The following is a 14280-nucleotide window of genomic DNA, read 5'->3' as shown; positions in this document are numbered from 1 at the left end:
TTGGCAGCAGATGTTAGCTGAGGGCTAATCTTCCTCAAAAAAAAAAAGAAAAAAGAAACTCTAATGCTGAAATTAAGCACATTTGTGGAAAGCAAGAATCCTTTTGGCAACTTGCAGCTCATAAGGAGATTGTTTAGTGCCAAGAAATATGCTTCATATTGCACTGATTTTCATTATTTTCTTGCATACAAAGAAATCTCAGAAACAACCTAAGATAACATGATCTACAGTTATCAAGAAAAAGAATTCTGGATATCGATCGCTAAACCTCCAGTTCTCAACAAGGAAAAAACATCTCTCTCTACTACCCCAAAACTGGCCACACACAAAAGTAAATCATATGTCGTATGAGCATTGGCAGCCCTGGCTTATTAATAAAAATGGAAGTAGAAGCAAGGAGAGAAGAATTAAAAATAAGATGGTCCAGTTCTGTTTCTCCACTGCCTGTTTTCACAAATGCCCTGCCCAAGGAGAGGGAAGAAAAAAGGGACAGCAGCTGGCACTATGTCCCGAAACTCACTTTCAGCCAATTCAGAATTCCCTGCTGCCAAATGGCAGGTATGTTTACATTGAGGGTTTTGTTTGGGGTTTTTTTTTTTTTCTCCTTAAATCGTAGAAGCATGAAATCAAAGAAACCTCATCTAGGCTTCAGTTTCATTCCTTCACATTCTCTACCATCCCCACATGGCTCTCAGGTGGGTTGTCTTCTCCCTTCCAGGTTCCACCTTCTTCCTCTCACCCCCACCTGCCTATCCTGTCAAGAGCCTCTCCTTGCTTCTCCCTACTCTCTAATTCTGTATTCATCGCCAAGAAAGATAAGTCAAATTACCACAAGCTGGGTGGGGAGCTGTCTTCTCTTTTGGACCTCACCTCACCCCCGAGCACAGAATTAATTATCTGTCTGGCTTGAGTTCAAATGTTTGAGTTCCCAACTTCCTCCTATGTGATGTTCTTTCCCGTTTCCCACAGATGTGCCAAGCCTTGCATCCCTCTCCCCTCTCAGAAGATGAACTCCCTTCTTACTTAGCCAGGAAAATAGAGGCTATGGGACTTGCACTCCTGCGGTACCATTCCCTCCACCTCCAACCCATCGTGCATCCTTCTCTGCTCTCTTCCCCCTGCTTTTGTTGATTCCTTTTACTAATACTCTGTGTGTCTATACTTTGCCGGGCACTCTTCTAGATCCCACAGCCCACACAACGTGAAGATTGCCTTCATGAAGCTTATATTCTAGTAGGGGAGCTAGACGACAAACAAATGGATGAGCTTATGATAATGCTGTGGGTGGGGGAGCAGATAGGTAAATCTCAGAGGATAACATCTGTGTAGATAGGGTGGGCAGAGAAGGAGTCTGAGGAATGAAGTGAGGGAGGGAATCAGACTCTACGCAGTGGGAACAGCAAAGGCAAAGGGCCTGAGGCAGAGGTGTGCGTGGCATTTAAAGAAACAGCACAAAGGCCCATGTGCCTGTTGCTGAGTGAACAAGGAGGGGAATTGTAAGAGAGATGGAAGATACAGCCAGGGCCTGAATCATGTAGGACCATTGAATATTCCGCCAATTATCTTCCCACTGGAAACCTCAGATACTCCACGTTCCCAGATTTCTTAGCCTACACATTTGTTTGGTTCTCTCCTGCATTCCTCTCCAGTCAGCAGTAATTCAGAAGAGAGAGATAGGGAGGAGCTTGAGTTTCAAGCCTCCTTGCACATGTTGATGCCTTCAGTACCTTCCCCTCCTGCCCTATATGGTAAGATTCTACTTTTTTTTTTTTTTTTTTTTAGGAAGATTAGCCCTGAGCTAACATCTGCTGCCAATCCTCCTCTTTTTGCTGAGGAAGACTAGCCCTGAGCTAACATCCATGCCCACCTTCCTCTACTTTATACATGGGACGCCTACCACAGCATGGCTTGCCAAGCAGTGCCATGTGCGCACCCAGGATCCGAACAGGCGGCCCCGTGAACCCCTGGCCGCTGAAGTGGAACATGCACACTTAACCACTGCACCTCCGGGCCGGCCCCTCCACTCATCTTTTAAGTGCCACCCTAAATGTCATTCTTGGAAGTCATGTTTGATGTTTCTCAAACAGAATTAGTCAACATCTCATCCATATTCCATAGCCATATATATATATATAATTTGTTTATTATGACACTTACCATATAGAAAAAAACACATCTGTCTCCCCAACTAGACTCAGTGGCAAAAACTCTTTGTTATTCCTTTATTTCTATATCTTCAGCCCTAACATTGTGCCTAGGGTGTAGTATGTACTCAGTAAATGTAGAGTTGGTGGTCCTTAATAAATGCTTACCATGCTGTCTTTTGTGTCTGCTAGATCCAGTGAGGTTTTGTTCCTGACTCCTGCATCCGCCTCAGGCAGGTCTTGTGCGTCTCCTCTTGCTGCCTCCAGCTCATTCTCCACCCTCGGGGTTCCCAAACATCAGGCCAAATCTGGCTCTCCTCCTACTTTTGTGTTGCCTGTGAGCAAAAATGATTTTTACATTTTTTCATGGTTGGGGGAAAAAATCCAAAGGAGAAGAATATTTTGTGATGCATGAAAATTATATGAAATTCAAATTTCAGTGTCCTTAAGTAAAGTGTCATTGGAACACAGCCACACTTATTTGTGTACATGTTGTCTACAGCGGCTTTCACACCACAACAGCAGAGCTGAGTGGTTGTGATAGAGACTGGACAGCCTGCAAACCCTAAAATATTTACTCTCTGGCCCTTTAAGGAGGAAGTTTGGGGGTTGGCCCCGTGGTGTAGTGTTTGGGTTTGTGTGCTCCGCTTCCACAGCCCTGAGTTTACAGGTTCAGATCCCAGGCGTCAACCTACACACAGCTCATCAAGCCATGCTGTGGCAGCATCCCACATACAAAATAGAGGAAGATTGGCACAGATGTTAGGTCAGAGCCAATCTTCCTCACCAAAAAATAAAAGTAAAAGATGAAGTGTGCCAACTCCTGCTCTACGGAGCAGCAAGAATGATCTTTTTAGCAGAAATGTAATCATGACACTCCCATGCTTAAAACTCTCCCATCAAAGTGGATGGACATATGGCTGGGACAGGATTGAAGGAAGGGTGTTGGGGCCAGGTGATGAGGAGTACATGGAGGTTTATTATACTTTTCTATTTTCTTGTGTTTGGTCTAAATTCTAGATAGCAAGTGTTTAAAAAGATAGAAAAAAAGAAATGCCTTCAATTGCTTTCCATTGCTGTTAGGATAACATGCAGTTAACACAGCCTCCGAGCCCTGCATAGTCTAGCTCACACCACTCTCCAAGATAGTTAGGGTAGGAAGGAGGAACAGCAGAGGTGTACCTCCCCATATTCATGACAAAAGATTCAAAACTGGTAACTTTGCAAGGTAAACTCAGCGCCTAGAAGACATCTCTCTCTGCTGCTGACCATGTCTTGATCTGGTTTAAGTCCTTCTCTGATTTATCCATGTTATGGAACACAGAGCTCATGGTTTCTTACCTTCTGCTGGCATTTCTCTCCCCGTTACCTCACCTGCCCCTTACTCATCCAGTCTGCTGTTCAGCCCATCCCTTCTCTGAAACAGCCCTTGCTGAAGTCACCAGGGACTTCCATTCCACTGATGCAACAAACATTTTCAGTCTTCATCTTCCTTGACTTTCCAGGAGCGCTCAGCTGATGCTCGTTCCCTCCTTCTGAAAACATTCTTCCCCCTTGACTTCTAGGACAATGCCCTCATGGTTTCCTTCCTCCCTCTCTGACTGCTTCTTCTCTGTGCCCTTTCAAGACTCATTCTTCCTCACCAGCCTTTTTAGGCTGAAGGTCCTGGAGGCTCAGTTCTAGCCATTTCCTCTTTTCACTGACTACCCTCTTCCTAGACAGTCTTATCCACAATCTTAAACCTCATCTACACTTGGATTGAGTTTTTATACTTCCAACCTAAACTGCTTCTCTGGGCTCTAGGAGTGCACCATCCAATGCGAGAGTCGCTGACCACATGCAGCTATTGAGCACTTGAATTGTGGCTAGTGCAAACTGAGAAACCAAATTTTTAATTTTAGTTAATTTAAATTTAAATGGCCACATGTGGGTAGTGGCTAAAATATTAGAGAGTATAGATATAGAATATTTCCACCATCACAGGAAGGTCTATTGAATAGTGCTGGCTATCCATATCCAGTCACAGCCAACTGCCTGCTTGATATTTCCTCTTGGCTGTCTCAAAGTATTGCAAACTCAGCTTGTCTAAAATGGAATATATAGTCTTTCTTCCCCATCCTGTCCTCTTTCAGTATTTCCTGTCTAAGTGAATGGCACAAGTGTTCATCCATTTTCTCAAGCCAGAAACCTAGGAATCATGCTTGACTCCATCTCTCCCTCATCTCTAACATCTATTCAGTCATCAAACTCTGTCCATTCTTTCTCTTAAATATTTATTCAAACTCCCCATCTTCTGTCACCACAACCACCCTGTTCAGGCTACCATCATTGCCCACAGATCTGATCATAGACAGCCCTATTTAATGTCCCTCCTTGATGCCGCCTCCAAGCCCTTGAAGATGTGTCCTTGCCCATCCTCCAGCCTTGCTAGGTGCCACAGTCCCCTCCCTCTCTGAGACTCAGCCTCACCATCTTTTTTCTTTGGCCTTCCATGTTCCCTCTGCTCCAAGGACCTCACCTTCATGCCACGTGTCACCACTGAATATTTAGCCTGATTTGTGTTACTAGTGTTATTCAGTTAATGTCTGCCTCTCCAAGACTGTTATCCATAAGGTGGGGACTTCTACTCATCCTTGTTTACCATTGATTCTTCAGTACCCAAACTGGTAGTGGTAGAATGAACAACTGAATGAACGAAAGAATGAATAAATGAATGAGGTGTTTGTTTGTCTGTAGCTCATGTGATTAAAGCTAGTGCATTAGTCAGCTCAGGCTGCCATAACAAAACATCATAGACTAAGTGACTTAACCCACAGGAATTTATTTTTCTAGAGGCTGGGAAGTCCAAGATCAAGGTGCCAGCTAACCTGGTTCCCCGGTGAGGGCTCTCTTCCTAGCTTGCAGACTGCCGTCTTCACATTGTAATCCCACATGGCAGAGAGAGAAAGAGGAAGCAAGCTCTCTGGTGTCTCTTATAAGGTCACTAATCCCGTCATGTGGGCCCCACCTTCACGTCTTCATCTACACCTAATTATCTCCCAAAGGCCCCACCTTCAAATACCACCTATTAGCGGGTTAGTGCTTCAACGTGCAAATTATAGGGAGACACAATTCAGTCCATAACAGCCAGCATTTTGTAAATGTTCCCAATCCTATAGCCATAGACTGGCCCACAATGTCATCCTCCATAAGAACTCTGTTTATAATTACTAGGCAGCATTGGAAAAGAATGAAAATCTACTTGATAGAGATTCCAGAAAGTTAAATTGAGTCTTTGCCATTAGCAAGCAAGAGAAGCCTAGCCTAAAATACTGAAAACAGACATTTTCAAGTACGGAGGTGTCACAAAGGCCACTGGCCATCAACAGAGCCTGCTCTGGCTTCTGTTTTCCCCAGTGCAAACATTCCATGAAGAGGAATGTACATGTATTTCTTCCTGGTATCTATCAAAATACACTATGTTAGATCACAATGAACTGAGTTCTAGTCATTTTAAAACCATTTTTGAATTGGGGCTTTATTCAAATATTTTTCAAGAGTATCTGTGGAAAAACACACTGGTGTTACAGATGCCTGGCCAAAGTTACTTTGGGGAAAGGACCAGTTCTTAAAGTTCTTGCTATTTCCTTTAGCCTAGCACACAGTGTTTCACCATCAAGTATTAAATGGATGCAGTCATGTTGCTACTGTAAAGAGATGTTTTTCCCAATAGCTACAGATAAACCATTAGAAAAGGAAAAACTAATCCTAAGGTTTTCTATACTGCTATTTAAACCCCACTTATGCAGACCCCAGGAGTCCACACTCCCTTCTAGTAACAGTTGTGTAACACTTAGGTTAGTTACTAATTAACAATTGAGAACATACCACCCCACTGCCTATTGTTGCCGGATGCAGATTAATTGAGGAGGAGTGACATTTCTAAAAGTCTTGGCTGAATTCGGTTTTTATTCTTCTAGTTAAGGCCCAGAGGAAACTTAAGGTAAACTTAGAAGACTATAAAACTTGAAAAGGAGTGTGTTATCTGGTTGGAGAGAATTTTCACTTCAAACTAATGAACCCCCAAGATGTAACCACTGAAGATTTTTTTTTTTCTTAAAGTAATTTGTTCTCTGAAAGTGTTTATAAGTTGATTTGGGGGGAAAGTATAAATATATTCTCAAATATATTTCACATTTACCACATCTAATAAAATGAACATGAAATTGAAAAAACCAATAATTAAGGCGTACTTATACATATTACAAAGGGCCAACTATAGCGAGTTTTCCCTGTCCTTTTAAATATGCTTTTGTTTACCAAAAAGATTCAGTTTATACTGAACTTTTCAGTTTAACTCAATGAACACTACTGAATGTCTAGTATAAGCCAAGAACCATCTGGGGCGCGTCTGTGTGAAATGAGGTACACAGAGAGAGTTGAAGACACTGTGTTAAGAACCACGCCATTGTCCTTTCACCACTACCCTGTCCTTCAGCCCTTCTGTACTGAGTGCCGGGAGGCGAGGGGCCAGCCGGGAGGATGGAAAGATAAGGAAGACTCAAGGCACATGCAGCCTCGTAGAGGAAAACGGACCTACGAGCACGTGAGTGGAATCAAATGTCCACGTGCTCTGGTTGAAGTCCGCACCGGGAGCAGTCACCTAATCCCCTGGCCTTCCCAGGACGGGACAGTCTGGAAAGTTCTCAGGGAGGAGTGCTCATGGGCTGAGTCTAAGAGATGAGCTTACCTGGAGTGGGTGTGTTTTTTATTTCATTCATTTGGGGCCTTGACTTATTAGGAGGAAATTTTATTTCATTTAAACTATGTTTTATTGAATGCCTACTATATGCATAGCAATATGAACTATATGAATAAGATGTGATCTGTGCCCTAGATGAGCTCATAAACCCAGGAGGGAGAAGTGCAGGTAGGAATAGCAATAACTAGGCCCACCGTTTCTAGCACACTGACTATCTGCCGAGCATCGTGCTCAGTGGTTTACAAACATTTTCTCATAGAATCTTCACGACACCTGTCGGGAGGGACTGTTCTCTCCATTTTACAGACAGAGAAACCAAGGCTTAGAGGTGCTAACTCGTTGATTCATTCCATAAATACTTACTAAGAAGTGACTATGTGTGTGCCAGGAACAATTCTAAGCTCGAGGGATATAGTCGTGAAGAAGAGAGAAGGTCCTGTTCTGGTCTCTAGAAGGTTTTGTTCTAATTGAGGATGACAGACGATAAACAAGTAAGTGACAAATGCTCTGAAAAAATGAAAAGAAGACAACGCAATAGTGACTGGAGGGGGGGGTAGGTGTTTTAGAAATGGTGGTCAGCAAAGTTCTATCTGGAGAGATGACCTTCGACAGGAGGAAACTTTCCTCAGAAGATCTGGATGAAGGGGTCCCAGGCAGAGGGAATGGCCAATGCAAAGACCCTGAAGGAGCCATGAGCTCGGCACGGTCCGTGAGAAGAAAGGCCACGGTGGCTGAGCAGAGGCCCTACCCCAAGCGCCACAGCCGATAAACAGCAGAGAGAATAGCCAAATCCGGTCTCCTAAGGCTGAAGCCCATCCTCTACCACTAAGCAAATCGCCTAAAGGAACACATAGAATAATCTGCACGTTGTCATACTGAGTGTGTTTTTAAATTGACTTGAGCCAAACTCAAAGAAAAGGGGACATAAGGAATCAAAAGTCAAAATAGAGGAAAGCTGCCAGCAGGAAGGCCCCCCTACAATGGGAGCTACAAAGACGGATCAAGCAGTGTCTTGCACACGCGGTGTCAAACCTAGCTTCCTCTGCCCCGTCTGAACCTCAACCCATTGTGCATCCTCACTTCTTATCTGAGACTGAAATCTCTTGCGGGCTGAGGGAAGGCAGCTCTGATTCTTCAGATTAGGAGTTCAGATAAGCTTAAAGCAAAAAGTGCTTCCCGCTTCCCACAGGTGCCAGCAGAGGACTCCTTGGTCTGGAGGGTCCTTACTTCTGGAGGCTCCAAGGGAAGAGCTGTCAGCAGGCAGGAGCCAGCCGGGCGACAGGTTCTGCAGGAGACGGTGCAGGGTTGGCTGGTCAGGTGAGATGAAACTGGTGTGCGTATGGGAGAGGGTGGTAGGCTCAAATGAGTTGTTACTGAGATAGTAATCACGAGGTAAGTGGCAGAGGGCCTAATTGTGGGCAGGGCGGGTTCAAGTCGCCAGGCAAGCTGTTAGTATCAAGGAGGGCAGAAAAGCTTAGCAAAACGTAACACCACACACGAATCTAAGAGCAACATGTTGTTCTAACACCTCGCTGGATCAAATGAGTCCATTTTAACTCAAGGAAGCCTGGATTTCACTGGACAGCCGTGTCCCAAGAAATTTCATTTCATCTTAAAGGGCTGAGGTGCTTCTCTGTATCCAGGTACACGGTTTTGTACTCCAGCTCAGCTGGGGGAGGGAATTAGCGCAACTTCCCTGTTAATAGGTGGCATAAGAGAAGGTGCTTTTCCCAGGGTGTGATCTGTCTGTCCCGCCTGCACGACCTGTGCGTGGTGGGCAAAGGTGCACATCTACTCTGAGATCCGTAGCGGCAGCTCTTCTGAAAACGAGACGAAGCGTGAACCACATTCTTTCGTGACTGGATTAGGAAAAGTCCGTGAATAGCAGTAATTGGAGCTACCTTTGATGTTAAGTTCCATGCCAGACCCTGAAAAAACAGCATATCATATCTTATTAAATCCTTGCAACAACCTTGTGAAATTGATACCAGTAATAGTCCAGTTAACAGATAAACAAATTTAGACGTAGATAAGTAACTTGTGTAAGGTCGCACATCAGTGAGAAGCAGTGACCAATCTCTTTCCTGCATGAGGTCTGTGGTCTTTATTTTTTTAATCAATTTTATTGAGATATAAATTTACATACCATGTATCGCACGTATCTTAAGTACACAGTCACTTGAGTTTTGGCAACTGTATAAACTCCTGTAAATATCACCCAATCAAGCTGTATAACATTCCCCCCACCCTCCAACCCCTTTGAATCAATCTTCCCTACACCTGGAAACCACTGATCTACTTTCTGAGACTAATGGGTAGTTTTGCCTGTTCCGCAGCATCAAAGAAGTAAAATCAGACAGTACGACCTCTTTTGTGTCCAGCTCTTTTGCTCAGCATAGTATTTTTGCAATTCATTCATGTCGTGGCATATGTCAATCATTCATTCCTGTTATTGCTGAGTAGTCTTCCATTGTTTGTCCATCTCTTCACCTGTTGAGAGATATCTGGGTTGTTTCCTGGTCTGGCTCTTATGAATTAACCTGCTATGCACACATTCATGTACAAGTCTTTTCCTGAATGCATATTTTCATTTCTCTTTGGTAAATGTCTAGTAATAAAATTGTTGGGTCATTTGGTCGGTGTATGTTTACCTTTACAGAAAATTGCCAAAGTGGATGTACCATTTTCCACTGCCATCAGCGATGCATGAGAGTTCCAGTCACTCCAAGAACTCTTGAATGAAGTCTGACGACATGGTGAGCCTCTTTTCATGTGCTTATCGGCCATTTGTATATTTTCTTTGGTGAAGTGTCTGTCCAAGTCTTTAGCCCGTCTTCAATTGGGTTGTTTGTCTCATGATTATTAAGTTGTAAGAATTTTTTGTATATTCCAGGAAAACATCCTTTGACAGATGTGTGTTGACAATATTTTCTCCCATTATGTGCCTTCTCATTTCATTTCTTTTAATGATGTCTTTCAAAGAGGAGAAATTATAATTTTGATGAAGTTCAACTTATAATTTTTTCTTTTATGTTTTCTGCTTTTTACATCCTAAGAAATCTTGCTTAGCCCAAGGTTTCAAAGATTTTTCTCCCGTGTTTTATTTTAGGAATTTTATAGTTTTACCTTTTACATTTAGGTTCATAATCTGTTTTCAGTTACTTTGTGTATATGTTATGAAATAAGGTCAAAATTCTTTTTTTTTTCATGAGGAAGATCGGCCCTGAGCTAACATCTGTTGCCAATCTTCCTCTTTTTGCTTGAGGGAGATTGTTGCTAAGCTAATGTCTGTGCCAGTCTTCCTCTATTTTATGTGGCACGCCACCTCAGCATGGCTTGATGAGTAGTGCTAGGTCTGTGCCCAGGATCCAAACTTGCCAACCCCAGGCCACGGAAGTGGAACGTGCGAACTTAACCACTATCCACCAGGCCAGCCCCATCAAAGTTCTTTTTGATTTTAATATGGATATCCAGTCTATTCCAATGAAATAGACTCTTTCCCCATTTAATTACCTTGGCCCTTTTGTCAAAAATCAAATTAACCGTATATGTGTGGGTTTATGTCTGGGCTCTCCACTCTGTCCCATTGATTACATGTCTCACAGTATCCATGCACCACCCCTCTCCACACACACACTGCTCCCACTTCTCCAGTGCCCGCCCCCCAGCCCACAGATTCAAGCCACATCAAGAGCCCCACACTCTGATCTCTGCTTCCTCAGCTCAGAGGGACCCCACGCTCTGTTTGAGCTCTACCTGGTGATGCCGTAGAAATTGTCCCCAGATCCAATTTGCCCAAAGTCAGGGCAGATGGGGCTCACCCCATGAGCTTCCTTTTCCTCAAGGAGCACAGGCCGGTACTGCCTGTTGTTAAATGACTGAAAACAGTCACGTCATATATTTTGTCTAGTTTTATACTTGTTTCTAGCAGGGGCTAGACCAGTACCAAGGACCACAGCTTGGCCAGAGTAGAAGTGAAAACTTATGCTTGTAACCATAAGTGAAAACAAACTTGGAGGAACTCCTGAGCAGCCAGCACGGCAGCAGGAACAGGGGCAGCTACAACTCTGTGGGTTCCCCACCACGGCCTGAAGTCTGCCACGTTCGTTAGCAGTTTAAGACTGCAAAAGTTAAAGTGTGCCATTAGGACGGGCTCGATGCCTTAAAAGCCCTCAAGAAGGGTTTCACCCTCTCCCAGAATTACGTGAGGACTAGAAGAAATGTCTTCTGGTTCTTCATATGGGCACAAATGATAGGTGTCCACTAGCCAGCAGACTTCCTCCCCAAATTCAAGTCTACCGAAAGTTCCAGGAGGTGGTTCTAAACCGCAGCTCCGGAGGCAGGGCCCAAATACCTCTTGTGAGTCTGCACGCTCCTGGCAGGTACACACGTGCCTCCAACGAGGAGTATCTCCCTGGGTTGGGGTTAACTGACAGAACTTGTTGAACCAGATGACAGCCTGGCTGCTCCCAGGTGGCAAAGCTGAGCTAGAGCTGGGGCCTCACAGCTACACTCAGAAGCAGCAGGAAGTGGACGCTGTCGTCTCTGGGGACATGCGTGTGTGGGTTCAGAAAAGCCAGCCTGGGAGAGGGGGATGCTGGGGAGACGTGCTGCATCTAAACCAGGTGGTAAGTTGGGCTGATGAACCCAACACTGGTTGAACCTAAGGATGGCAAGGGATGTTGGCAGATCTTGGTGAACAGTAATCAGGAAAGTGGCTCCCTCTGGATAATGCCAGCAGGCTAAGTCAGGAATCCTAAGTCAGTCTGAGAATAAGTTTAAAAAAAGGCAGACGGTGAGAAGAAATCGAAGGAATTTTCAACAAGCTAGAAGAATAAAACCTCAACCAAGGATGTGAGTTCTTGGGTACCAAGGACCACGGGGCAGCAACAGGTTGGTCCATCGAGAGATCAAAGAGCTGCTGAGTCTCTGAGAAACGTTTCTCAGACACAAGCAGCAGAAAATCAGTCCCTTTAACTGGAGACAGACTGAGTCTACCTGTCTAATTCCGTCCCTGAAATAAAGCCTACTAGGTGTTTAAGAACTTCAGTCTCCGAAAGGAAATATAGCAGAGTGGCTAAAGTCATGGACTCAAGTGTCACACAGACCCATACTGGAAGCCACCTCCGCTGCTTGATAGCTGGTGGCCTTGGACAATTTATTTAAATCTCTGGAAGCCTCAGAGTCCACATCTGTAAAATGAGGAAAACAATACTTAGCTCTCAGGTGACTGCAAGAATTAAAGGAGATAATATATGTAAAACACATAACCCAGAACCTGCCCCATTGTACGCAGTCACTAAGGGGTAGCTCCCGGTGTTTTCACCTGGTATCAAAGTCAGGCCTTCCCCACCTCGGACTCCCGGCTGTTGGTGTGGATTATGCAGAGGAAACCCACTGGGAAACTCTGAATGGCTCTGTCTGGGGGCCAAGTCTCCCCTCTCAGAGGTCCGGGTGCCCATGATTTTCTTCTTCAGGTCCTTCATTCCCCAAGTGAAGCAGCCATCTGGCCTTACCTCCAACAATCTTTGATTCAAGTCATTCCTTCACAGGTTTATGCCCTCTGAAGCCCTACTTGACTCTTTCTAAGCCTCGGTTTGGTCTTGAAATGAGGATAATGCCTGCTTTTCCTACCTCATGGCATTGCTGTGAGCATCAGTTATCATATGTGTGAAGTGAAACCTCACAGAGGAACATGAGCCTTAGGTCAAAATGACTGACAACTCCAGGGCCAGTGGCTGGGGGGAGCTGGGAAAGAAGGAAAGGATGCTTTTCAGGAAAGAGCAAGCAAGTGAGCAAAATTCAATGAGGAGGCTGGCCACTTGGCACAGCACTGGAAGAGGGAAAGAGAACAGATCCTGGTTCCTAAGCATCGAAACCGCCCAAGGCTAAGACAGGATGCGTAGGACGTGGTCAGCTCTGTACCAGGACCCAAGCAGTTGACGAGAAGGTTGTGGAATGAGAGCATCCAGCTGCTCACTGGTCGCTGTACCTCGGGTCCGAGGTGCTTTCCAGAACAGACGGGCTGCGGAGAGGGCAGGCGGAATCTCTGGGTGTAGGTGTTGTGGCTGCAAACAGCTTGCAACCCAGATGCTTCACGCAGCAGTAGCAGCGCTCCGTACCGAGATAATCTCGGGGCAACCAGGGGCCCCCCGCAGACACCTGGCAGCTAGTCAGGATGTGTAGGACTTGGTGGTTTGTAAAACGGCCCCAGGGAATAGCAGACTTATTATCATATCACAGTCCGAGTGCCTCCAGAGGCTGAAGGGCCCAGGGAAATTTCTGCTACAGATGTGAAAACACTTTGCAAATGGTCTAAGAGCCTACAAATAGCTTCAATTAGGTTACAAGAAATGGAATTAACAATTAAGTTATAACTTAGAACATTTGCGATAATAAACCTCCATTGGATTAAAAATGACATATTGGTGTGTAATTGTATGTGAACTCCGTAAAGGAGGTAGATTTAAATTTTAACATTATTGTTTTATGGGGCCAGCCCTTTGGCGCAGCGGCTAAGTTCAAGCTCTGCTTCAGGAACCATGGTTTGCAGGTTTGGATCCTGGGCGTGGACCTATGCACAGCTTATCAAGCCATGCTGCGACAGGCGTCCCACATATAAAGTAGAGGAAGATGGGCATGGATGTTAGCTCAGGGCCAGTCTGCCTCAGCAAAAAGAGGAGGATTGGCAGCAGATGTTAGCTCAGGGCCGGACTTCCTTGGGGGGGAAAAATTGTTGTTTTGCAAGTCTGAAGAAAGTTTTTACCACACGCCAAAGTGCGCATGGTTCGCCAGCTTTCTAAATGAGCCTCTTTCATAACTAGCATAGGCACTAAATTTGTCACTTATGCAACTTAGAGGCGGAACTGCATACTCCTCTTCTAAGTGTCTGATGCTTATAAAAACAGTCAGAAAGGTCTTTTTATGTGAATTTTTTTTTAAAAAAAGGTCATATGCCCAATCAAACTATCATTTAAGAATAAATTATTGGATAGTTGATGATATCATGAGATTATTGTAAATTTGAGTGATAATGATATTATTCTGTTTATTTTTGAAGTCTTTATCTTCTAGTTATACGTATTAAAATACATATATACAGAACAATATGATATCTGGGATTTGCTTCAAAACAGTAAAGGATGAAGGAAGGAGATGAGGCTATAAATGAAATGAGATTTGCCTGGAGTTGGTCATTGTTAAAGGTAAGTGATGGGCACGTGGGGTTCATTATACTATACTCTATACTTTTACTCTATATTTTTGTAGAGGTTTAAATTTTTCCATAATAAAATGTTTAGAAAAATCTCCATATATTTAAAGGGTTGCCACTTTTAAGGGCACTTGTGATTTTTGGGCCCACGCAGATAATCCAGGATAGTTTCCCTATTTTAA

General features: G+C 44.3%; 1 long non-coding RNA gene across 1 annotated transcript; it reads left to right on the top strand.

Annotated features, from left to right (window-relative positions):
• Positions 1 to 8386: 8386 nt before the first annotated feature.
• LOC124248448 (uncharacterized) lies at positions 8387 to 14041 on the top strand. Its single transcript, XR_006891044.1, has 3 exons — positions 8387 to 8528; positions 9545 to 9641; positions 13946 to 14041. It is a non-coding gene; the product is annotated as an uncharacterized LOC124248448 (long non-coding RNA).
• Positions 14042 to 14280: the final 239 nt, after the last annotated feature.

The sequence above is a fragment of the Equus quagga genome, chromosome 12, assembly GCF_021613505.1.
Source record: "Equus quagga isolate Etosha38 chromosome 12, UCLA_HA_Equagga_1.0, whole genome shotgun sequence".
NCBI classification, from domain to species: domain Eukaryota; kingdom Metazoa; phylum Chordata; class Mammalia; order Perissodactyla; family Equidae; genus Equus; species Equus quagga.
The sequence above is the reverse complement of the archived record's forward strand: the minus strand, read 5'-3'. Positions and strand labels throughout refer to the sequence as shown.